This window comes from Apteryx mantelli, chromosome 2, assembly GCF_036417845.1.
Source record: "Apteryx mantelli isolate bAptMan1 chromosome 2, bAptMan1.hap1, whole genome shotgun sequence".
Taxonomy (NCBI): domain Eukaryota; kingdom Metazoa; phylum Chordata; class Aves; order Apterygiformes; family Apterygidae; genus Apteryx; species Apteryx mantelli.
The window spans coordinates 129342872-129367598 of record NC_089979.1 but is presented as its reverse complement, the minus strand read 5'-3'; the positions used below and the strand labels follow the sequence as shown (position 1 = coordinate 129367598).

Here is a 24727-nt window from a genome sequence, read left to right as displayed (position 1 = left end):
AATACATGGTGCAGTTCAATGCTGATCTAAGCCGTTCTAAGAGCAGACTGGAACCAAAAAGGGATATTCCATTTTGCCCTGGTCATTGCATTCCTCCAGAAGATGATGTTTCTGCTGTGATCAACCTGGGATGTAACTGCTCCCCCTCTTCTGCCATTCACTGAAAAAAGAGCTTGGAAAGACAAACCTGTTCTAAACTTGTGTAGGTGTAAAAAGATAGAGCATAAAGTAAGATCGAGTAAGGCAGCTAATATGTCCAAGAAAGATATGTAAGGAAAGCAGGGACTTCCTTTTATAGGAGCTGAATGGCTCGCCCATTTTGTGTGGGCTGTAATTCTGCTCTCCTATCAATTTTATCGTTTTTAAAATCAAGCGTCAGAAGCATCTGAAGCGTAAGATAAATAACTTCTGGATTGCTGTTTTTTCTTTAATACAAATGCAAATGAATGCATAAAGACTAGGACAAGAATTCAAAAAAAGAGGATGGGGGGAGCTAAGCATCCAGTTCAATGCTGCATGAAGTTGGGGATGATGTCAGCGAGCTGTGGTCCAGATTCCTCTCCTGATGGATGTTGATATGGGTGCTGATACCTATTCTTTAAAAAGCTGAGACAGTCCCATTCTGTAAAGTGCTGAAAGCAGTGAGGATGGTGCTACCTTCTCTGTAGTGTAGCACAGTTTCAGTAGAAGAGGACAGCACTTGCACTCAGCTTAGTCTACAGCCTGATATGTTGAGTGCTGGGCTGAAATATGAGAAAATGTGTCTGAACCCCTCCAAGTTAAGGAACGAACTAGTTCTATATAACCTGCACCTTAGTTGACAGGTTAGAGGGCCCAGCTAGTAAGTAAGAGCTGAAAAGGACAACATCTATTCAAGTATTGCATTTCAAAAATAAAGAGCTTGCAAGTGAATTTCTCTGGACTGCATGAGACATGAGCAAATCTACCACATGAGATCTGCGAGCAGACTTAGATGGTGCTTTACCTATTTACTGGATTGAACTTGTACAAGATCAAGAACAGAGGGACCAGAGAGACATCTAGGCACAGAAAGTAACTTAGCTTTAAGGCTCCACAAATTGCTGGGAGAGTAAAACAACAGTTGCTTTCAGAATTTGTTCCATACAAGCAGCAGCATATGAATGGGAGACACCTTTGACACTGTGGTATGGAGGGCAATATAAATGTTACAGAACACTGAATATTTTCCACCTGTGTTATTCCTAAAATGTCTGCATGGTTAGGAGTGTTTGTTTGTTTTTGAAAGATTGCTCCTTGGAGTGAAATACTTAAGACATTAAATCCATTTGTTCCATTAGTATTAGTGTTAGCAAACTCTTAGACTTTGGGAGGGTATGAATGATCTTTTTCTTCTGTTTATGCAGCACATTGCACAACAGAATCCTGATCCCTATTTAGGATTCCCAAGCACAACAATAATGCAAATAAATAACTCTTTAACTCTTAAATAGTGCATACCTTCTAACTGGTACATTATTTAAAGTAGTGCATTCACAGAGGAGTTTTACTCCAATATATTTTTACTGATCTTTCCTCTTTCCACAGTCCAGTGAGTGTTTCTTACATAAGATCAAAAGGGTGCCAAGTTAAAAAAACTGGGAGGTTATAAGAGTTAAAAAGGAGACAAAAAGACAGATCTAGGACAAACTGAATGGGGCTTAACGACATTATGGCAGGTAGTTTAAGGTTTTCAAATCTTTAATACAAAGTAGTCAAATAAGCCCTTCTCCACCCCGTAAACATCATCTTAACTAACTTGCTCTCTTTTAAAGTTAAATATTAAGTCTATCCCATGGTTAGATTTGACCCTAAAAATGCACCAGCTAACTGGTTCAGCTTTCTGAAAGAATGAAATATGTTGTAAATGGAAATATATTAACTGATAAATGTAAGTGACTGTAGTGGATTTTTTTTTAAACTGGTCTCCAGTATTGTTTAACATGTCACTCTTCTTGCATTCCCCCTGCTCAATTCTTATTATTTCATGAATACCCCAAATACCATCTTTTCCTCAAAGAGAATATCAAAAGTCACCAAAATTTTCATTGGAATCTGTGGCTTTTCTACAGACAAGGCTAAACAGACTGGTCAAAGAATCTGTTAAAGCTTCCCCTTTTCTCTCAGTACAATTCTAGAAACTCTCCCTTACATTCACCTTAACATCGCGAAGATGCAAAGCCCTCTGGCTGCACCTCATACACTACTGCAGATTTTCACCTTCCTCTCCACAGAAAAACAAACAAGAAACCCCCCAAAACTTGTAGCGAGACTGGTGCTGCTTTTTTAATTCACCTCCATGTGGCCAGAGCTACAGCTAGATTTGGAAAATGCAACTATGTCTTAAACTCTTTCTTCTCTCTAATTCTGATCATCCTGTAATAGTGGATAGCATTTTCTACTCTTCCACTCAGCAACAACAGAGGAAAAAAGTGAATATATGGAATACAATAACTCTGGTAGATGGTAAGTGGTAGTATATATTTATAGCTAGATGATGGCAATTTTAATTCACAGTAACTCTGTGGTTTTGAAATTTGCTTATGTCCAAAGTTGGAGTAAAAAGAGTACCTACTGAACATTATCATCAAGCTATACAGTTGCATCATACTTCGTAATGTGGTTAGCATACCAGTTTACACTAACAGGTTCAGGTTTAACTGATCATTCTTTCTGACTAAGACTAGAGTTTTCCATCCTGAATCGATCCAAATAAAGACGACAGATTTGCACATTGCACAGTCCAACACAACCACCATACAGGGGTAGTATCTTCCTCTCTCTCTCAAAACCTTTCCAACAGACACTTTCTAGGAAAAGACAGGTCTTGGCATGATGTTTAAATAAAAGGTGTATTTCAATAAAATTACTCTTCAGCAAATATTTGATGCTGATCAGCTCTACTTGTAGCTGCAAAGAAACTAGATTAGCTTAGCAGAACCTGATAAAGACACACTCCTCCTCAGCAGCAGGAGCAACAAACTTCTGGTGCTGAAGGCAAGGAATTTGGCAGGCCACACACATGTTTTCTAGGTAAGTTGCCTCAATAGCCTAATAAAGAGCATGGACAAAGACAAAATATAAAATGAGAATCTGTGAGAAAATATATATGGCTCATAAGTTTTCAGGATTCAGCTAAAGTTTTCAGTGATTCCACTTCAAAGTTTGGGGTTGGCTTCAAGTACTTGAAGGACAAGCCTTTTTAAGGCTGAGAAATGCTTTAGGAGACAATTAATAAACAAGCCTCAGACATAAAAGAGAAAAACTGCATCAGTCTGTTACCCTAATCTGACCATCTTTAATAAAAGAACTCTTATTCAAAACAGCAGTTAAACTGAGCTAAACAGGAGAATTTTAAAATAAAAAGTATAATTAAATACAGTTGACTTTGGAGAATGAATAAGTAACAAAAATCACAGTCATTAACTGTTAGAGATACAATAGGAACTAAAATAAGGTGCAGAAGTTAAATGAATGGAATCTGGTATATTTTAATACTCTCCATGTGGGCTTTTTCATTTTACAATACAAATACAAAAAGCATGCATCTCAAACTTGGTTCATAGAATCTAGAACTATGAAAACACTATGATTTTGTAAATAAAAATATAATCCATTGATTAACACTTGAAAGCATCAATTTAAGCCTACCTATTTGCAGAGGAAAAAATAATCTGACCATATTTCCCAATTCCTTAATGTAAACTTTCAATTCATAATGTAAACTTGAAGAACTTTAAAATTCAATCATAGAAATCTAAATGACCAGTTAATAGCCAAATAAATACTAGATTCAGTGCAGATTTTACTCCATGACATAAAGTTGTTGACAATACATTCCTCAGTAAAGAAAAATTGAATTATAGCCTGAGGGTGGTTTAATTTGGTACAAATTTTGAATAATGTTATATACATTTCCAAAGCAGATGCTAAGAGACTCTGCAAGGACACTCAGCTCAATCAGAAGCCAGATTAAAGTTCCATCTGGAACAAAACAGTTCCACAGTTCTATTAGAATTAGCAAAGTCACCAATGTCAGACTCGAAAGTTGCTCGATATGAAACTCTTTCTCTTTGAAATATAGTCATTATCCCAGAATCCAAATGAGTAGTTCCCTCATCTTTAAAACGGAGCTTTTTAAGCAGTCACAAACTTGCACTTTTATAGCGAGGATGAAAACTCTCATTTGGGTTATTATGGTCATGTGAATCACTAAGATTATCCAGATGCAGTGCTTCTGTATCACCTCTTCTATTATATACACGTAGCATTAAAAATTGCACGTGTTCAAGTAGCTATGATACTCAATTATCAGCAGGCTGAGAATAATATAAAAGCTACTTGCATGAAACAAAATTCAAAACTGATTTTGAATTGCCCTCACCTTTGCCCGCCCAATTTCCAGATCGCTTGTTATGAAACAAAGCATTTTCCCAATGTGTCATTCTAAACAAATGTGCTCTAGATACTTGCAATCCACCTTTAGACAAAACAAGAACAGAACTATGAAGCCTAATGGATGAAGGTCAAAACCTAATTCTTCAGTCAAATATCCAATGTAACAGTATTTTCCTAGATTTTAAGCCAAAACCAATTCTGAACTCAAATTTATTAAACAGCCTTTTAAAGAACAATTCAGCGAATAACAATGCTGATATATGTACAGTAAAAATAAGTTCAAGACAGAAAATCAAAATGTCATATACCTTAAATTTACTATTTTACCATTTAAATAAAAAAATTGCATCATATAAATAAGCAAACCTGAATGCCAAAGTTAGAAATCAAATGCCCATATCTTGCATCTCTTTTCCCCCAAATAAATCCATGATGGGTAAATAGTAACACAGACTTTAAAAAAAATTACATCTGATTACACACATTTTCATCAAGAAAAGATGCAGTTAAAGAGCCTATTTATGTTTTTCCAGTTGTTGGTTATATTAATCAGCCTGATTTCTACTATGAAATAGCAAGCTGCTAGATCTGAAAATTTCTGCAATGTTTATGTCCATTTATGTCCAGCTAAGAGCAAAGTAGAGAAAAAGATAACTATAGCCACTGTCTAGTTAGCAGCCTAAACTGTTCTGTAATGAAGACTTTACAAAAAGAACAGCGATATTTACACTTTTATATTTAGTATTATAAATTAGCGTTCAAATATTGTCCAATAATCTCCATACTTGAAATTTAATCTTCTAGAACTTTACAAAGAAAAAATCAACAATCTGGAGCAACAACCTTTGTCCTTAGTCTGATCTTGCTGTTATTTCTGAGAACATTCCCCAAGAGATCCACCTCTGACACCATGGACCAGGATGGAGGCATTTAGAAGAAACAAACAGGAAAGTCTGGTGAAGGCCAACTCCAAGCTTACCTAGATATGGACCAAGCATGGAACTGAAACCACATAGAGACATAGTGGACAACTTCTCCCTGTCAATGCAGATGGCAAATATTAACTTTCCCTGTTCTATATACCTCTGCAGCTTTTGACACTGTCACCCATGATGTACTCTCAACTAGCTTGGAAGATGTGACAGAAGCCCTGGTTACTGAATCAGTGATTCGAATTCCTCTGGTAGAAAACACCAGATAATTCCCAATAGTCCCTTGCTTGTGAAATTTCCCAAGGATCAGTGCTTTTACTACTCCTTTCTAAAATCTGCATGCAGCTGTTTTGTGACTTGGTAAGTGACAGAGATATAAGAGTAACAGCGTACCAATACACTGTTCCAACTATCTTCTGTTATCATACCACCATCTTTAAGCACCTGGACAAAACCACCTCATGGACAAACAGCTGGCTGATGTTGAACCTGGGGAAGAGGCAGGATAGGGGATGGTTGAAAGAAAACAACTGAAAAGTTGAAAACTTAGTCAAATTTTTTTATTATTATTTTTTAACCAACAATTGGTTACTCTCTAGCTTAGCAGCACTCTCACGTTCTTCAGTGATGCTAACCTGGCATTTGGCCACATCCTCAAAAAACGCTATTATCTCTTCTGCTAGCTACAAAACTCTTCTCCATTCTAGTGCACAATGACCAAAATTCAACTAGTCACATCTTTGTCATCTCTCAGCTGCAGCACATTTCAAGATCAACTCATAAAACTCAGGTTTTGACCTCTCTCTTCTGTGCACTTCCTTGCTTTCAGTTTAAACGACTACACATAGTTCCACTAGGAAGAAAATTCCATATTATTATAAAGCTCTTTTGTAAGGACAGAACTTTCTTGGAAGTTGGTCCAAGACCATGAAACAAAACTTTTCCAACAGCTAACAGCTATCATCATCAGCAACTCCAAGTGCAAAGTGTACTTCTTGCTCTAGCTAACCTACATATTAAATGTGTTTAAAACACTTTATACAAAACAAGACAGTCTTTTGCTAACACCTATTTCTCTGGGAAGAGACTGATAGAACACAGCACCCAGCAGGCGTTCACCACCCCACTTAATGCACTACTGGAGTGTTCAACAACGCTGTGGTGAACAGAACATAAGAGCTCAGAGAAGAGGCTAGATCCCAGCCCCTCAGTACCACCTCTGTCTGCCAACAGCTGCTATGTTGCTACTACCTTCCCTGCTACTAGTAGCAGTTTACCACCCTTTTTATAACATTCATTTAGCACTGTCATTCCACAGGAAAGCAACTCTTAAAAAAACCTACATTCTCCACACAAGAATCACTTTCAACAGCAAATACCGTTGCTGTACTTTGTAGATACCTGCTTTTGATAATAAAAGTAAAATAGACTTAAAATCTGGTCTAATGCAGAACACAAAAGGTTCCCTTTTAGCACTCCTTTTTTTTTTCCCCTTCCTCTATTCAGTTCTATATTCTTTTGTATTGCACAGCTTGTTAGTCAAAATCATTTTGAAAAGTTGAGTACACTGCATGCAGCATATTCCTCTTACCTATCATGTCAGAAATATAATAAAAAACTCCAGTAAATTAGATATGTTTGAATCAACACTGGTTATCCTTAAGACTGTTTTTCAGATATACTTCTACCACAACTCTTAAAATAGTTTCCAATAATTACCCTATAACTGATATAAGGCTAACTTGCTCTAAAATTTGTTGTTGTTTCAACAGCAGAGAAAAAAAGAGTTTTCAATAGTTTTCAATATTTAGGAATATCTCCTAAATCTAAATAACTTAATTACAAAAACACTACTTTGATATTTATAGAAGTGATAAACTATCTTTAAATCAATATTTTAATCACTGTATGCCATCTAGTTCAACCAATCAACATGTATCTTCACCAATAATCTGGAATTCAAGAACTCTTCTTTTTAAGAAAAACAGGGATAATATTCTTTACTTTATAGCTTGCTTTTAGCACCCAAATTACCTATATTGCATTATTCCATTCTGTAGTATAAAAAGACATATCTCTAATTATTTTTGGAAGGAAGCTCTTCTACCTCAGCTTTTTTTGAAAATGCACATAAGACCTTTAAAAAGCAATCCTGCTGAGAAGCTCAACTGAAATCATAACGGACTAAGTTCCTTTTTTATAATGTAAGAAAAGTTTTTAAAAAGTAAAATAATCACAGCTTTGTAACAGTGATTGTTACACCAAACTGTTGTTCTACCAAAACTGTGTAATTCAGTGACAGAGTATCTTGTGCAAAACACCATTATGAAAAAATAAAATACCGTGAATATTTCCTTCCATTTCTTTTCCTGTTTAAGGAAGTTAAAATAACTGATCCTATACCACCAAATGTCTGAGGCTGAAGATGTATACATTTTTAATTATTTAAGATTAATATTCTTCCTTCTATAAAAAAATCTCCTTAGAATTAAAATTGAAATCATGACAATCCAATTAATTAGAATCAAAAAAAAAAAAAGCTGTAACAGTATGTGTTTGCTGCTAAAATCTTGAAGAACTGGAGAAAGGGAAGATTAAATGAAGTTAGTAAGTGACATTTCCAAAACAAACAACAGGAGTTACTTCTTCACAGAATTACTATTTAGGCCATTGACTCCTTACCTAAAAAGGCAAAAATTTTACACGTATTCAAAAAGTGACCACAAACATTCAGGGGGAAAGAAAAAATATCAGCTGAAAGCTACTAAACACAAAGAAACCATCTCTGATTCTGCTAGGCCAAGAGTTTTGAATCTCCAGAAGGCAGAAGAGCATATGTGGGAATTACTGTAATAGGTATCTCATGTTCTTAAACTTCTCCCCAGGAATCTTTCTTCACCCAGGTTGGAAAAAGGACATTAGGTTAGAAGTGTGTCCAGCTCAATTCAGTATGGCTGCCATGTTGTTTAAAAAAAGCCCCTTTATTGAAAGAGTAAAGAAAAAACTGTGCAAAAACCTGGAAATTGTTGGCTTAAGGACTGACACAACTCCTGACTGCAACAGCCTCTCAGGCAGGTGCAGAGCTATCATGTCTGATTTTTCTAGGATATTTGACGGGCTGAGTTCAATGACTTTCGAAACTGAAAACCAATATGGAAAGCAGGAAGGCTTGTCTTCCTGTTTTAAAGTCTGAATAAATAGTCTATGTCTAAAGATAAAATTCACTGGTTTTAAGATTATCTAAAACACAGTGAAGAGTTTATTATAAGCAATATCTTGTAAAAGAAATCCGTTTTCATTTCAGAATGAATTTTTTCTTCCCCTTTTCTTGTGTATGCAGCACACTTATCCCGCAAATGAAATTACCTTAAGAAAATTACATATTGCTATTTTTGTGCAGTTTTAACTCAATGCCAATATGCATTGAACTAGACACAAATCATGAATTAAAAAAGTCCTCATCAGTCTTCCACTTTCTTATAAAGCTAAAAAAAATATTATTTTTATATATGTTGAGGTCTGTAATTGCTTTAAAAAATGCATAAATGCACCATTTTATGTTTATCAAGAAATAAATATAAAACTGCTAGAGAAAAGGTGTATTCATTTGCAAATCAACATTTGCTACAGACACCACCTTTCTTTGGGAAATAAGGAAGTAAGAACCATGATTAGTAACCCTTTACATCTAGATCTTGATTTAAATCATGATTAAATGGTTGATTAAAGCCACAGAAAAAATTCCACACTGATTTGATTTGTGTTACCATCAGATACAGCATGTTTACAGAAACATTTTCTCTAATAATAAAATAATAATAATGATACAGATTAGTTCTTACAGCCTGTCCATGCTATAACATCATCAGCAGTGGCAAACATGCACACTAATATAAGAAAAAGAAGTTTCCAGCAAACTGAGCAAACAAACCTCCCCGCCCCCCCAAACAACAAAACTCCCTTCACTGAACTTGAGTATTTTTCTGGCACCTGGTATCAACTTTCTGGAATCTAAGCAGGCCACAGCTGAGTTCCTAAATGCTTTCAGAAACTATTTGCAGGTTACAAAAATTTCACATGGCTTCATGGAGCTTTCTTAAAGTTCATAGATGTAGAACTTAAGTTCTGCAGCTCTCTCCCTACTGCAGTCCTTGGGGGAAGCACGGTGACTGTGCCTCGTATTTTCATGGGATTCTTCCCCGAGTCACCAGAGCACAGCAATAAGCAAGGCTCTACCTCAACAAGATTCACAACAAAAAACAAACCTCTTTCAACTGTGCTGATTTTAATCAGCATGGTCACTGCTCTGATTCGTCTTGAACTAGCTATCTGGGCCAAAATACTGCTACTTCCTAAAAAATGATTTCACTTAAAACTCCAAACTGTGTCCCACTATTAGAACAATGGAAATAAAAAACTCTGAATTTTCTACCTTCCAAAGAGTGGAGGTGTATATTATAATGGCCCAGAAGGTTTAGAATTCAGTGTTACTTGGATGGATTAAACTAGGAAAGTAGTGAAAAATATACTGAAAGCTTCCTCTATACCCGTTAAGTTACAGCATTCAACATTTACTATGTAGTCTTTCAGCCCTGGGTATGACATACACCATTCCTCCAGTAATAGAGACATGAAAGAGAATCTCAACAGTTTTAAACTGAATAACTTTTAACTCTAACTGATTAACTCTAACTGATGCATGCTAACTTTTTAAGATTTTTCAGATGAAAACCAATTAAATACTGTTTTCAGTTTTTGCAGTCCTTTTCCCAAGAAGAACAGAAATAGGTTATTGGAGTTTTTGCAAAACTGGGAGTTCCCTCCTCCCCCTCTTTTGGATTACACACATAAAGTGAGGTTTGAGATCAACTTGGTAAAACACCTTTTTTTTTTCTTTTCTTTTTAAAGAGACGGCCAACCTTCAAGCTTGCAGTAATACATACAGAACTGGATTACATTTTACTGTTTTTTCACTTTTGAAAGACAAGTATTTTTAGGGCAGGCCTGGTTCCTGTGTCTCAGAAAAGAAGATGGTCAAACCGAAACTAAATGTTAGTAAGCTAAAGACTTACCAAATGCCCGACAAAGCTACTTTCAGCAAGGTAGTATAAACAAACAGTTGCCTGTCACTAACCTGCTCCAATTCTTTCTTCCTCCATCATTCATCTTACTTCTCTTCTTCCTCTATCAAAAACTTTAATCTTTCCAACATTTTGCTCCCTCTCCCATATTTGAAAGACACTCCATTACTCCTCTTTCTAAATCCTCTCTCCAGTCCTCCAACTACTTTTCTCTGCCTTAAACTCTATTTATCCAAGCGTTGCATCCTGTGGAGCAACAGGGCCTCTGTACACGTAATTGGAATTTTACACAAAGACTTTCTGAAGAAAAATAGCAGGAAAGCTTAACAGGTGACAAAGTCAACTGATATTCAAGTCAGTCTCCTTCGCAACTTCAGTACTAGCTCCAACATAATCCTCAAAACCAGAGGATGAATACTAGTTCATATATCTTAGAAACAGCTCACTTCAGCAAGATGAAATGAAGACAGCCTTTCAAGGTTAGGCTAACACTGACACACACGTCACTCCTCATCCTGTTCCTCAGTGGATCAATAAACCATACCTGAATGTACACTATGTCAATCAGGTAAAATCTATGATATATGTAAAACTTATTTCATGCATGCAATGGAAAAGGAGCTTAAAAAAGGGGGAAGGGGTGATTGAGAAAAATAATTCTCTTTCCAACCTGAGGAAACTTTAGACAAATTTGCCTTTGATAATCGACTGAACAAGCTGCACTGCAAGCATCAAGGGATGGTGTAGGGATATCTAGCAGGTGCTGCAGTTTATCACAAAACCGTCTAAAATAATTGGAAGTGACAACCAGCACTACCACAAATGATTTATTAGTCTTTCACTCAGCTTTTCAGCTTCCTCAGGGCCAGAATAAATAATTTACCAACTCTGTATCTTCCAATCATTAATTCTTCCCTGTGCATCCAAACTACATTTAACTCTGCTGGGTTCAGTGGAATTAAAAACACAATACGAAGACTTTTTCCCCCCCAAGTATAGTATTATCTGACTTTATCTAACAGTAAAATTGTCAATCAAAATTTATATCTGGTGATAGAAGGATTAGAGGTAGCAAGTAATGCACAGAATATCCACAGAACAAAATGAAAGTTAAACTGAAGAGGTATCAACAATGAAATGCTCCCAGGGGGTTAGGTGTGTTCTGAAGATATAAAGTACTGATACTATCTGAGAATATTGATTAGCATCGTTGTTCTGATCCATAACCTAACATTAGTTAGAGGCAAACATCTTGCATGTCCCACACGGTAAATGCAAGATGAAGCCACTGAATGGGAGACATTCAGAAAATAAATGAAAAAAGAAAATGTGGCCAAAATGGAAAGATTAAGCATGATCAGAATGATACTGTAAAAAGACAATACTTTTTGAGGAAATAGCTCACTTATTGCAAATACATTAACAGTGTACAAGAAGACAGGAGTATAAAATGACATAAAACCAAAGTACACTTTCAAATTTAAAACACAGTATATAAGGTACCATATTCCTATTAATTATGTAGAGAAAACACAGAGAAAACAAAATCACACCCTAAATCCATTTTTGATGTAAGCTAGTCTTGTCTCATTAAATCAGCATCTATGATTAAAACCAAGATCATTTTTGGTACATAATGTATTGCATTGTTAGAGTAGCATCTGTTTGTTGCACAGCAACACATTTTTCAGCTTTAAGAAACTGTACTCATATGGAAGAAACAATCCAGACTTTGAAGATATGAAAATATTTTTACTTCCAAAAGCATTTTGTACTAAAGGGGTTAATAACATTAATGTGCTAATATTTTGCATTCCAAGAAGAGGCTTCAAGCTGTTGGAAACATACAGAAGAAGAATTTCATGGTACTAACAGCTTTCTTTCAGTCCTATGGGACTGAGACAACTCAAACTTTAAGTGCTTAGAAGAAAAGCTCTGTAAAGCTATGAAGGCTAATCAATAGGGCTTTCACCAAATGATAATACAGTCTGAAATGAAATAAATTGGCCATAACAAAAATGCCTTACCCCTTTTCTCCTCGTTAATCTCAATATAAAGAAAAGTACAGTATGAACTACAAGTCCAAAATAACTGACATACAAATCACAAGTATATTATCACAATACTTTAACAATGCAAAAGTTTTCCATAAATATAGAAATTTATGATGATTTATATGAAAGCAATTAATTATCCTATGTATTTCCTTTTCACAAACATTAATTCCTCAGTTTAGTAAGACTGTAAAATCTGTATTCCTACTTTACTGGTCAGCAGGATATTCTCCTTTCTTCAGTTAAAGGACAGATAATCATCTGCTGCAATTGTCCAAGCACAACAAGCTGAACTAAATCTCCCCCAAATTTTCCACAGAATGCTACTGTTACAAGTGCTGAAAGGATTTTTTTCACCATGACAAGGGATGTTCTAAAACAATGCCAAATCTAACAAAGCCTTGTAAAATAAAGCAAACTTAGAGAAAATAAACCACAGGCAAGAAGGTATTGATTTCTATGCTTTCCCAACAGCTAGGGCAAAAAAGCCTTCAAAAAACCTATGTCTTCTTAGATACAGAGAATGCATCTTGGGAAGTCTGTTGAAAATAAGAGTAACTGAGATCCCAGCAACAAATCACAGAGCCACACGTCATTTGGCCTAGGAGTCAGTTACTTAGATCCATAAGAAAGTACTTCTCATGATCAAATAAAAATAATTACAAAATATATTGCCTGTTGCTTGTACAACCTGGACCTAGGTCATATAAATAGAGAGATCCAGGAAGCTCTTTCTTCATTTAACTTCTGAAGCCAGCTTATATTGGTATCTTTTTGGACAAGTACATAAACTTTTTAACTTGGACTACACCATTTCCCTTAATAAAGGTCTTGAATGCTGACATATAATGAAAATTTATTGCTATACACTTTTCCTTGAAGGTTCAAAACAGTAGCTATGCTTCCTGACTTCACTTCTAAAGTTTGTTCATATTCTTATGCAAAAGGTTTTCAAACTGAGAGCTGGTCATATAAAATAGGAGCTAAAACAGGGGCTGAAATCATTTTGGTAAGAAAACAGGATTCAGCCCTTGACCTTTTTTTGATGGAAATATGACAATTGATACAATCAAACTTCCCAAAAGACCTGTCTGAACATACAAACATTCTTAAATCATTATTAATAAGTACGTCTCACTAAGGCCTTCTTCAAAGCTTAAAAAAACACAAAAAATTGAAATTACAAAAAAGGGGGTGAGGGTGAGCTGGCCCAGAGAGAGCAGGGTATCAGCTATAACTTATCCAATTAGAAAATTTCACTGAAACCTTCGCTACTTCTACAAGAATGCAAAGAAATATTCTGTTTCATCTCTTTAGGGATACTTGCTATCTCAGCATATGAGAAGCTGACAATATATCTTCATGGATCTATCAGTTATGGGTCTATCGATAATTAATAACGGCTGTTTATAAGAGATGTCCCTAAAGGAGAGGTAGGTAAATCTATAACCGAGTTTATCCCCAAACAAGAATCATGTTGGCAAAGGTCAGTTTTGACAAAATATCCTTAACTAACACATAGGTTCCCAGATTTTCTCTCTCTCAGTCACGCTTGGTGTAATTTTTTTCACCTCCATCAATCTAGTCTCCTTTCCTCAAATTTTTTCATCACAGGCTATGTGTATATCCTGACAAAACTTTAAGATGGAAGAAGAAAGGAACACTCAGTAATTATGTTCAATTTTATCTGCATTAGCTCTGAGTATATTTGTCATCTCCACTTTCCCAAAGAAAGTGAGGCAGAGCAGGGCCACAGAGGGCCCATGTAGCAGTGAATTAGGAACCAAACTTTTCATCATCTGACTCTCATAGCAATGGTCCTTGGGGTATATAAATCAACACCCGCCACTGCTATTCTGGCAGAGCGCATAGATTCAAACTCCCAGATTCTCCAGAGAAACACATTCTAACCTGGGCTATCAAAAGCCTATTTCTGTCCACCACCAACACAGAATAGCAACTGAAGCTGATTGCAAGGTATGCAAGGTTGGCCAAGGTTATGAATCCTGCTAGGCACATTTCTACAATGGAACTTCAGACCAATAGCCTACAACAAATGAGAGAGACTTTCATTAAGGAAAACACTCTTAGTTTCTTCCCCTTCCAAAACTACTGCTTGCAAATCATTTTCTGCAAAAATAACCACTATAAAAGAATATCAGTAAAAATCCATGCAAGCTATTAAAAATTAGGTAACTTTGTGATGTAATTCAGGGTTACAAGGCAGTCTGGCCAGTCACTAGAGGCTAAATTGACCTTTGAGTCATCTGGATTAATTGCCATAAAGACTTAAAATCACCTGAAGACTCTTAAAAAAAAAAAAAAAAAAAAAAAACTAAGCAGCTCACTCCCAGATGTCTCATCAATAAAAGTCAACCACATCAACTTGGAAATACTTTAAAAAAAAAACTCATAAAAATATGCCATTTTCCCCCTCCCCTTGAAGAATTTTGTTGTTTGATTTTACTTTTAGATTTAACATGCAAGTCATTCAGCTAGTCAGTCCAGTCAGGCTATGAATTTGTAAAAGTCTGATTTTGAAGGAAAAATATTTCAGTATCACAGCTCTTATCACCTGCAGACACTCAGGCCTACCCTCCTGTAAACTCTTCTTTTCTGTGTATGCATAAGAATCATTCTCAAAGACTAAAATGGATTAAATAAATTGAGATAAGATAGGAAGTGACAATACATGAGGAAAGAGGTAAAGGAGGTTTATTATTTAGTGGTAGAAGCGGGCATCATTCATGTTGCCCACATATTGGTGGAAGTAAAGTCTATCCCTGAAACAAACCAGGCATTTTGAGTATATTCCAACACCAATATGCGCTGTGATTTTTTTCAGTATTCTACAGAAAACTGTTGATGCAAACCACCTAATTTTGCTATTTCATACAACAAATAAAAGGCATAATGGTGTTCAGTGAAAAATCATGCTCTGAAGAAATGCTGAGTTTTGGAGTAACCTACTCTTGTAATCAGCATGACAAAGGCAGCTTGAGAGGAAGCAATTTGACTTGTGACATTTTTTTGGCTAACTGGTTGGTAGACACAACCATACGGAAAAAGTAAAGTTCTTCTACTGAGTGAACAGAATGTATCTGTGTTGCATCTTTGCTGTCCCTAAATTTTTAGGATTAGGGGCACATTATCCACTTGAAAACAGTGTGAGAAAGCTAGAATATTGCGTCTTCCAAAACTTCAAATACCATCAAATATGAGACCTCTAGCATGCTCTAGTAATCCTACAAATTCTGAAAGACATTCTACATTTCTACATTTCCTAAAAGATCACCAAACTTTAATTGTAGTTCTAACAATAACAATTATATATTTAAAAAATAAAACTGAAGGTAAAAGACTGAAAAAGACAGAATATCAGAAAATTATCAGTGACAAAAAGGAAAACTCTCATCATAGGACCTTTGACAATTCTTTCATGCTATCCCTTCCTCCTTTGCTCCTCCTTCCGTATATTTAATCATCTGTTAGAAATTTCTGTGGAATAGGTTGTCAAAAAGAAATACTGAGGATACACTTTACTGTTTTGCATTTAACTATTCAGCAATAATGACTTCCAGAAGACAGCTTGATCTAATTGATTAAGGCTTATATCATTAATAGCTTGATTTTTATTCTTATTTGGAACATTTTGCTATATAATATTTTCATCCTGGTAGTTCACAGAGCAAAACGTCTCCCTTTTTGCATGCTTCTGAACTCTGTGCCCTCCCATGCCTCCAACACCTTCACCTTGATTCTTTCTAGTTAAATGAATGGAATTAACTCAGTTCAAGATCAGGATTCTTTGTCCATAAGAACCTCAGGAAAGATGGGGCTTTTCCTGTGAAAGTAAATCTTATTTGCCCTTTTTCCTCTAGTGTTGATATATGCCTTGAAGCAAAACTGATGAACAATCCTATGCTTAACATTACTCAAGAATTTAAAAAATCACCTCTTTAAAATCACAGAAAGAGTGAGTCAGAAAAGAAAAAAGATCTTTCAAAAACAGCTGTAGCATGTAAAAGAAATTAGCATGACTGACTGCAGGGAAAAAAATCAGCAATAGTCTTTGAAGAAATCTGGCTTGGGTCACTGAAGAGAAAACAGAGGCAGATGCTAGGCTGCCTAGCCCAGGTCACTGCAGGGAGAACAACAGCTGGTTATACGACTCTTGCCTGGGACATTTAGTTGGTGCTTGAATCTACTTAGCAATTTTTGTAATAAACGCTTCATGATTTTAGTAATGAAAGAAAAGTTGAAAACAAGGTGAATTTTTTGGGGGTGGAGCTATGTCAAGTTAAGTCATTTATTTAGTTAAAATACTTACTTTTACTCTCTTTTATGCCTAGTTGTACCGCCAAGAAAAAAAGAGTACAAATATTGACTGGCTACATAGATCTACATTTGAAATAGAAAAAGGAAATTCTGAAGTGCTCTACCAAGTTATCAATATTTCAACAGCCCCTTAAAAGCTGTTTCATAGTAGTGCACATACTGTCGGGACCACAGGGTCTACATTCACTCCACATTATTCGTAGTATATTTTAAGGCATTTTATTTTCCCCCTCAAATGGGGATCAAAAGAGAAAGCATCCTCTGATCTTCATTTTATCCACAATCACTGTACTTTTAGCTGAGAGTTACAGGACTTTCTTTTATAACCCATCATATCACTGTTAGAATTGAGTGACTATAGAGCTGTTGTTCATCCATCCTAGGCTTTTATTAAAACCTTTACCATCATGATTTCTGGATATGTTACAGAAAACTGAACACACATTATGAATCTTGGTAAGCAGAAGAGGGGTTTAAGTGAATTTTTCCATGATTCTCCAACTACCCATTTCATGACTCATGCACTCCCTCCAATCATATTATTCATCACTCCTTTTCATGAAGAGAAGAAATTACAAATGATTATATCTCGATTTGTCTGAGCACAGAAAAAGATCTTTAGAATCAATGGACAACTCTACTCAATAGATTAGCTACTTATTCAAAATACGTTTTACTGAAGATGCAGAATATGTCTTCAGATGTGCATATAGTTTTACTAACTGCTCTGAGAATGTGTTACATGCATACAATACAGTCACTCTCTAAGAAAAAGTCTTAAGAGTAGTATTGTACAACTGAAGGGATTAATGATAAGCAAAAGGCATTTTTTCAAGTTGTTATACAAATATACGTCTCACTCCCATGTTACTTTTACTTTCCTTCCTAAATAATACAGGTATGGCAAAGAAAGTATAAATTATTACCTTTAAATATTTTTTGAAGCAAAACAGATAGCACAAATAGACATAATATAGCGAAGACTTGTGTAGTATTGTTTTTGTGTATTGTTTTTGTAGAAACAAAAACAGTTCTGCATAGAAACAGAAAAAAGTAAACTTACCTAGTAAAATAATAGCAAGTTTCATTTGTTGGCTGCACATTATGAGAAACATCAAAGGAAAGCTTATACATCAAGTTTCCAGATTACCCATGCACACGAGCTTCTGTCTATCAATAGATATCATAACTCCAAAAAAACTACTTGTTTACCTGAACATATGAAATTCATATTAATGCCTGTTTTACAGAAATTAAGTTTTGTAGCATTAATTTAAATCTGATTTTTTAAATCAAACATTAGAAACAGAACTGATAGAAATATGAAATAATGGAATAATCACAGATGCCTAGGTTCTTTGAAAGCTCTGGTCCACTGAAACATGGCATTTATAAAAAAAAGAGAGAGAGAAATAATATAAACAACAAAAATGGGAGAACGACAAAGCTCGTTGCATTTGATATGTCGACTGTTTTCACAACAACTATCAGAGATGTTTTTAATGTTTGTTGATCCTCACAACAGAGTAGGGAACATTAAATCCAGCTACAACCATACGTCAAATGAAAGAGACTGGGATAAAGAAAACAGACTAAAATTGGTGTTTACTAAATATAATGCTGTAAGAGAATATATTCATCAATTTCAGTGCCAATATCAGCTTGTCGTAAGTTACGCTCAAACGTTTGCAAGATCAGAAGTTCAGCTGAAAGGAAAAACATGTTTTAGTAGAGACAAGTCACCACATAAGGCACAGCCTTCTTCACTGAACTTCTTGCATCCTCACTGTATTGCTGACAAGACATTAGTGGCTCCTTCTGCTATGCATCTTAGGTATATGATAAGATAGTATACCTATGCATGGCAGGATAGAGTATGCTGGTGGTGTTTCAAGTGTATGCTAACTTTACACAAATAAGGGGAAGTTATACTAGCAAAATTGATTTTTAGCTTCTTTCAGCACTGGGGATAGAATGAAGAAGTAAGAGATGCATGGACGAGACTATGCTATTATGGCAAGACTACCTTTTGCTAGTAAGCTGCATCTGAGGTAGAAGTGTGTCACTAGGATAAATAAGCTGACAAAGTGCTCCTTATATAATCCATTAGAACATTTCAGTGAGAAAGAGAATCACTGAAAACTTCCTAGATCTGAGGTGGATAAATTCTATGAGCTACATCTCTAGAGTTGCTGGTCATCTTTTGGATGCTACTCATTTCCTGTAGTTAACATGCATTAAAGAAACCCAAAAGATGGCATAAAGTTTATATAATATTCACTACCATTACTGAAATATAAACCATTACTGTAATTTGCTTCATTGCCAGCAAAACAGGAGGTGTTTCCCCTTCACAAAAACCCTCAGATATCATGATGGCAGGTGACCTTATAAAAATCGTACAGATAGAAATGAGAGAAGTAGAAGGGGAGATATTGAAAAAAACAGAAACATTAAAATGCAGCTCACATTATGAATGTCTAAGAACCCATGTTTTGCTTAAAAATATAAGACAATGAAAATAGTGTAAATATAATAAAAAAGCTACGTGTGACTACTAATAAAGCTGCCTACTATTGAAAGGCTTTCATAGAACAGGCAGTTGTGGTTCAATATTCAAGCTAAAATTCAGGAAGTACCATGTGAATGTTTAACCATGCAACTATAATATCTTCTAATGTTCCTTCAGATGAAAAAATTTAGATCTATTATACAGTGAAAGATACAGATATAAATGTACAAACAAATATGCTGCCGTAAAGAGCAGGATATTTTAACAGTGAAATAGGATGATTCATCTCTCCTGTTACTCAAAGATGTCCAACACAAAAATGTCTGAGCTTCCCAAAAACCCACTGCTGCTACCAACATTATGTCTGGAAGTTCCTATCATCATAGTACTGCTTCCCATGGCTACACTATTTCCTCTCAAACTCCTATCTTTCTACAATTATTATCTCCATATGGGATCCTTAGTTCAAGTCAAGAACAACTGTTTACGTCTTTTTGACCACGATGTAGAGTGTAATCTGGACCTAGTGTGGCAATTCCTGCTGGCTATATCTTTTCCCTCTTGCAGAAATTCTCTTTCTTGGCAGTGCGGCAAAGACTTTTTTGTGGAACATGAAGAATTTCTGCTAGCTTCAGGTATTTTTTAAGCTATGGTCTTACTATGAACCCCATTTTATCTGTTTTTTGGTTTTTTAAATAATGCTTGTAATTTCTTTCTAAAATATCATGCTTTCGTGTCAGCTCTGATCAATCCTACATCTTATAATATATACTTCCAAAATGCATTGCAAACCAGCTCTCCTACAGAGTGAAACAGAACTATTAAGTTCTTGAATACTCATTTTACAAATCCAATGCATGTGTTTGGTTACAAATACTAGAGTATTTCTCCAGTATTTCCTCCACAAGGCTTTTTTAATACTGGTAAAGCTTGATTTGAGAGAGTGCTGATCCCTGTTCTGTGAAGCAAGCCAGTGTCATTAGGATGACACAATCAGGCCTTATTGTAGTAAGAAGAAACATCATTTAGTATCAATGGTATGCAGCTATTGATTTGAACTCCTCCTTGCTTCGTGGGTGAAATAACAGGCTCCTACACACAGACTCTCTAAGCATACCAATAGAGAACAGAGGCAAGAAAAATACTAAAAATGGATGTATTAAAGATACAACAGGAAATATATGACTCATGAGATGTAAATTCTTTTATCTTTGTGGAATAAATTGAAGAAGAGCTTAATATGGCTTCTATGATTTCTATGGAGTTAGATTAGAACAGAAATATACCTATCAATAATACACCAGATTTAGGCCTCCCAACCAGCATCTCCTAACTGCTCAGCAACCTCTGTGAAACAAGTCAGCTTCATTTTCATTATCTAATACATGACTATTCACATTTTAAAAACAACTCTTTTTTTAGCATGCTGGTTGGCTGTTTCAGCATAAGACCAGGAACTGATTGAGCCTACAGTCTAAATTATCCTTTCACATTACTAGCAAGATCTCTTTAAATTGGAGCTAAAAAACAGTCTATCATGGAGATGTTTGCTCTTCTTTTTCTACTTCTGTAAGACAGTCTGCAATTTTCAGAAAAAAATACATATTTTTCTTCTTAAAAGATACAGAAGAAAAATATAGTTATGGTCATGCAATACTAATATAAATAACACTTTGCGCATAAACAGTTCTCCTTCTAAAACTTGAAGCACCTTTAAGCAACTTCATGAGCTAAAAAAATATGTAGTAAGCTGAACTATTATTTATACTGCCTAACTGCACCCAAATTAAGCTACTTTTGAACACTTTTGTAGCACCTAAGTTAGCATGCTAGAATTCTACAGTCCAATTCTTAAAATGTGAACAAAGTAATATACAAGGCATAAAAAGATCATTTCAAGACAACTTCTTTTTAAAAATACAGTAGTGCAGTGAAGAGAGCTATTTTCATACTCCATCCAGAAAATGGATGAGGTGTGAAAGAAATCTCTTGTTTAATGTGACCTTTGGCTGTACTTTCACTTGTCATCATTATAAAGTAGCTACTTTCAGTGCCAACACATAAGCTGAGTTATATTACCCTATAACAGCAGTAGCATGTATTTCAGGAAGTGCTTCATACTCTGAGAATCTGGTGGCAGAATGTATTGACAGCACTTACCTTTGTAACTGCATATAATAGGTCTTACTGAACAATAAGATTTCGTTTATGCAAGGAAATAAGAGTGACTGTACAAAAATTCATAGACCATGTCACATAAACCAGCATACATTCAGGAACTCCCTTGGAGTTCTCCGTTTCAGTCAAAACATTCAAATAAAGAGAAATGTAAATTTCAGATTAAAATTCTGCCCCAAATGATGATAATATTCAGGGCTTTGTTACTGTGCACAGACCAAAAATACTGCATCGTTAGGATGTGCAACATACTTGACTCTTCTAAACATATGTAATTAAGAAAATATTTCTGGAAAGCAAATGAATTTGAAATTCAAGGAAGATTAATAGAATAAATATGACAAATTTACGTTTTATACAATGGTAGCAAGCTGCAGAATAAAAATCAGTAGCTATCACTATCTAAAGCTGTTCATCTAATGCTGTAGAGAGAAAAACCATTGATACATACTGTACACACATTTTTATCCACGTATATAAATCAAAGGAAACAGCTTCCTTTAAGGCAAGCATATGAAGATACTAAAGCAAGATACAAATTAAATATTCATACATTCAATATTTCAAAATAAGGAATTTGGATCTACACATGCATAATTTAAGTTCTATAGTGAAACCTGTCTACAGAGGCCATTTCTACAGTATTTCAACAGCATTGAAACTTGAAATGTACAATGCAGCCTTTCCATGCTGTGTTAAAACTTTAAAGTATAAATTCATTTCAGGCACTAAACATAGAATAAAGGCCACGTTATGCACACAGCACTTTTCCACAGGAACAACTGCTTTGCCCTATTCATTAAAGCTCCTTCAGCACTATGAAACCATGCTCAGTCATGGCACTTTCCTATAAGGTGGCTTCAGACTGCAGAAAGAGTTACTCACTGGAAACAGAAGTTAAATAGGTAACTGTGAAAATTTACTCTGAGTCAAATTCTGATCCGAGGTACCTGTTTCAAACTCCATGGAGCTGGTGCTCATATATGAAGCCTGAATTTGACCCCTTACATTGTTTTTATACATTTACTCGAGGCTCTTCAGAGAAAAAGACTAGATTGCAGACCTTGCTAATTGGCAGAAGGCAGCAATGCAACAACGGGCTTCACAACAATATGCTGTGAGGTAAGAATGATTCTTTGTGAACACAGAACATAACAGTAGTTTACATATAACAACACAGAGATGTTGAATTTTTGGAGCTTATAAATTCCTATGCATGCAAAAAAACAGTGGAGGGAAAAAAAATGTAACCCATCTGTCACTCTGACACATATCTCCTTCTACATGTATCTAAAGATACCATCATTCCTCCCCATATATTTAAAACCACTAGTAAGAAGGAACTCTCCACAAGAATTATTAATATGATTCTATTATTTTCATATTAGCAGAAGTTAAATATATTAGTTCAGCTATCAAGAGGCTCATTAAAAAGCATTCTTTTTATTTTGACAAAAATATCTGTAGTAAACTTTAATAATAATTAAAGAGTAATTAACAATGGGAAAACAGAACAACTCTGTTTCTAAACATTTTAAAGTAAACATTTATCTTTGTTCCTTAAAGGTCACTCATTTGATCTTGGCACACCTATGAAATAATAAAAGCAAAAGCTAAATAAGTAGAAAAGCAATAATAAGCAATATAAAACTAAACAAAATTAGTATCTACATGGTAAATTACTTTATTGAAAACCATCTATGGATTCTGCAAAGAATATACTTTTGCCTTAGAGCTAGTACTTTAATTTTCAAGAACCAAGAAAGAAAGAAAAAAAAAAAAATCAAAACTAGTCAGTAACAATGCAGCGTTGAAAAGCAATAAACTCAAAATTAAGTTATAAATAATTTAAAGCATGTCATGAAGATGTATTAATAATTCATCAGATAAATAATTTACTAAATAATCAAATAAATAAATAATGAAATACATAAATAAATCAGCAAATAAATAATTCTGCAAAATAACCTAAACAATAAGTCACTAAAACAAATGACAAACCTGCAAAACTACAATGATTTTCTAAATTCTGATAGTTTTAAATAAACAAATGTATATAAACCAGATCAATCTTTGGTGGATAGAGAAATATTTTTCACTGCTATTGGTAAATTCCTGATTACACTGCACAAGGATACAATTTTAGATTTTACAAGACTGCAGTCTTTTTCCTTGTAAATTATTAACATGATTGCTACAATACATCCTGCTCTGTATTTTACATGTAATCCCTTTATGTAGCTCATTTTTCCCCCCCAAAATGAAAATCTCCTTACAACATTCTTAATTCACTCCCCCTCCCCCCCCCCGGCAAGTGCAGTACTTACAATACTGCAGATAGTCTTCTTGGTGGTTCTCTTACTATCTTCTGCAAACCTTCAGAAGTTTTGCTGCAGGGGGAAAACAAGTAGAATAACCTTAATTATTACAGATGGTATCTCATTCATTAGTGGATGACAACATTTTATTTGAAAGCACAAGAAAAGCTGTTTTATAATTCTACAAAGCAACTTAATGTGAAACAATCATTATAGTTTGCAGACTACCAAAAGTTTATAGAAGTCTTTGGTGGAACAAGTTCAAGCAGACTGAGGCCTGTTTCTTGTATTTAAGCTGACACACAATCTGTGCAAATTGGCACTATTTCAGATGTAAAGACAAACCATGAGAAGGACAAAATACTTGGCTGACATCTAATGTTATCCTTGATTTTCAAAGTTCATAGTCCTTGAAAGAATACAGCGAGACCATTTAATATCCACTATCTAAGTACATTCACAATTTAATTAGAACACTGCACTCCAAAGCCAACACTGACACCACAAAGGTCAAAACTCACCGATCTCCTGAATCGGTTTACATTCCCTATTTATTTTAATGAATAATATTTACAGTCACCACTTTTCTTCAAAGTGGCATTCTGTAAATATAGCATTTAAAGAAATGTGCCAGAAGTGTAATCACATTATCAATTTTTATCTGTACTGTCTAAAAGGAGATTTATTTGCTTCCTTCCATAACACACATTACAGGAAAGAGTGAGATGCAGTTTTACAAGCCACATCACTGATATGGACTCTTGATCTCTATACTGGCCTGTAAAACTGAATGAATGCATCAAACCTGAAGTTACTATACAATTATATGTTGTATATATACATTTTTTTTGCCATTTGGTTCAAAGGAAGTCAGGAAGCAGTGTTGTTTCTGCTGATA

At 35.0% G+C, this 24727-nt stretch overlaps 1 protein-coding gene across 8 annotated transcripts in view; it reads right to left on the bottom strand.

The window, feature by feature from the left end:
• The window catches only part of TBC1D5 (TBC1 domain family member 5), a 337770-nt gene that overhangs the window by 288918 nt on the left and 24125 nt on the right, over positions 1-24727 (bottom strand). For all 8 annotated transcript variants that reach the window (XR_010883476.1, XR_010883479.1, XR_010883480.1 and 5 more), the window contains one exon: positions 23839-23901. The gene's annotated coding sequence lies outside the window, so the exon portion shown is untranslated. The remainder of the gene's footprint in view (positions 1-23838; positions 23902-24727) is intronic.